Source organism: Henckelia pumila, unplaced genomic scaffold, assembly GCF_033568475.1.
Source record: "Henckelia pumila isolate YLH828 unplaced genomic scaffold, ASM3356847v2 CTG_429, whole genome shotgun sequence".
Lineage (NCBI taxonomy): Eukaryota > Viridiplantae > Streptophyta > Magnoliopsida > Lamiales > Gesneriaceae > Henckelia > Henckelia pumila.
This window is the reverse complement of record NW_027331826.1, coordinates 1,071,805-1,074,122: the sequence shown is the minus strand read 5'-3', so window position 1 is coordinate 1,074,122 and position 2,318 is coordinate 1,071,805. Positions and strand designations below refer to the sequence as shown.

Below are 2,318 nucleotides of genomic sequence, written 5' to 3'. Positions count from 1 at the left end.
TAGTACACCATCTTGTTTAGTTTTTCCTCCTGATGCATCTAATTTCAATTTTAAGCTACAAGTCATTCAACTTTTACCAAATTTTCATGGCTTAGATTCTGAAAATCCATATTTGCATTTAAGAGAATTTGAGGAGGTTTGCAACACTTATAATGATCAAAATTGTAGCATGGATACTGTTCGATTAAAGCTTTTCCCTTTTTCCTTAAAAGATAAAGCTAAAACATGGTTGCAAAATTTGAGATCAAGTTCAATAAGATCATGGGAAGAAATGCAACAACAATTTCTAAAAAAGTTTTTTCCTTCCCATAGAACAAACTCTTTTAAAAGACAAATTACAACTTTTTCTCAAAAACAAGGGGAAACATTTTATCAATGTTGGGATAGATATAAAGAGTTACTTAATACATGCCCACATCATGGTTTTGAAATATGAAGAATAATTTCTCACTTTTATGAAGGTTTAATACCTAAAGATAGGCAAATGATAGAATTCATGTGTAATGGAACTTTTGAAGATAAAAACCCAAATGAAGCTATGGAATATTTGGAGTCATTAGCAGAAAATGCTCAAAATTGGGATAATATAGGCTCAATTGAACCACCAAGTAAAACCAATAATTCAACAAATGGGGGTAGTATTTATCATCTTAAAGATGATGTAGATATTCAAGCTAAACTTGCATCTTTAGCAAGAAAAATCGAGTCATTAGAAATGAAAAAGAGTGATCAATTAAAAAGTGTTCAAGAAATTGTTTGTCATATATGTGACACACATGATCATCTTACAAAAAATTGTCCTACTTTGCCTTCATTTAAAGAATGTCTCCATGAACAAGCCAATTATGTTAACAATTTTAAAAAACCAACATTAGATCCTTTTTCACAAACATACAATCTTGGTTGGAGAAATCATCCCAATTTTAGTTGGAGGAACGATAATAATGCACAACCTTCACAACAACCTCTTCAAAATAACCAAAATCATCAAGGTTATGCTCCTTATATTCCACCTCCAAGAAAAAATTTTGAAGATGAAATTCATGCATACATTCAAAAGCAAGAGTCTATCAATATTCAAAACATTCAATCTATGAATGATTTGAAAGAAACTCTTGCAAAATTTGCATCTGCACTTAATATTCATGAAAAAGGAAAATTTCCATCTCAACCACAACCTAATCCTAAAAATCAAAATCAAGAAAAATTTGATCAAGTAAAATCTGTTATTACTCTTAGAAGTGGTAAAATAGTTAATGATCCATATAGTGATGAAAACAAAGATCAATTAAACTCAAAGAGTAAGGATTCAAATCCTGATACTTTTGAGAAAGATGATGCTTTGAGTCCTAAAAATAAGAAAATTGATGATAAAATAAATAAACATGTTCCTTTTCCTCATGCATTAGTAAATAATAAAAAACAAAAAAATGATTCTGATATTTATGAAGTTTTTAAACAAGTAAAAATAAATATTCCATTATTAGATGCTATTAAACAAGTGCCTTCTTATGCAAAGTTTTTAAAAGATTTATGTACTGTGAAAAGACAATTGCATGTAAAGAAGAAAGCATTCTTAACGGAGCAAGTAAGCTCTATTATTCAAAATAATTCTACCTTGAAATATAAAGATCCCGGTTGTCCAACAATTTCATGTATTATTGGAAAAAATAAAATTAAAAAAGCTTTGTTAGATTTGGGAGCAAGTGTGAATTTAATTCCTTATTCAGTTTATGAAAAGCTTAAGTTGGGAGATTTAAAACCTACATCTGTTACTCTTTTACTAGCCGATAGGTCAATCAAAATACCTAGAGGTATCGTAGAAGATGTGTTAGTTCAAGTCGATAAATTCATATATCCTGTGGATTTTATTGTCTTGGATACACAACCAATAGAAGTACATAACGAAATTCCAGTAATATTGGGACGTCCATTTCTAGCAACTTCAAATGCTTTAATTAATTGTCGAAATGGAATAATGAAATTGTCTTTTGGAAATATGACTTTAGAACTTAATGTGTTCAATTTATGTAAACAACCAAGTATTAATGAAGATGAAGATGATAATGCAATAGAAACAATTGTGGAAGAAAATATACACCAAGAAAACTTAAATCAACAATCTGAAGTTTGTTTAGTGGAAAGTTTTGATTCAAAAAATGTTTTTAAATCAAAGTTATTTGAAGAAATTAATGAACTTGAAGAAGTAAAAGAAAATGATCATCCAAAACTTGAATTAAAACCCTTGCCAATAGAACTAAAATATGCTTTTCTTGGTGAAAATCAAACATATCCTATTGTAATATCTTCTACCCTCT

General features: G+C 28.9%; 1 non-coding gene across 1 annotated transcript; it reads right to left on the bottom strand.

Annotated features, from left to right (window-relative positions):
- Window positions 1–315: 315 nt before the first annotated feature.
- LOC140871202 (small nucleolar RNA R71) lies at window positions 316–426 on the bottom strand. The gene has a single exon (XR_012147643.1). It is a non-coding gene; the product is annotated as a small nucleolar RNA R71 (small nucleolar RNA).
- Window positions 427–2,318: the final 1,892 nt, after the last annotated feature.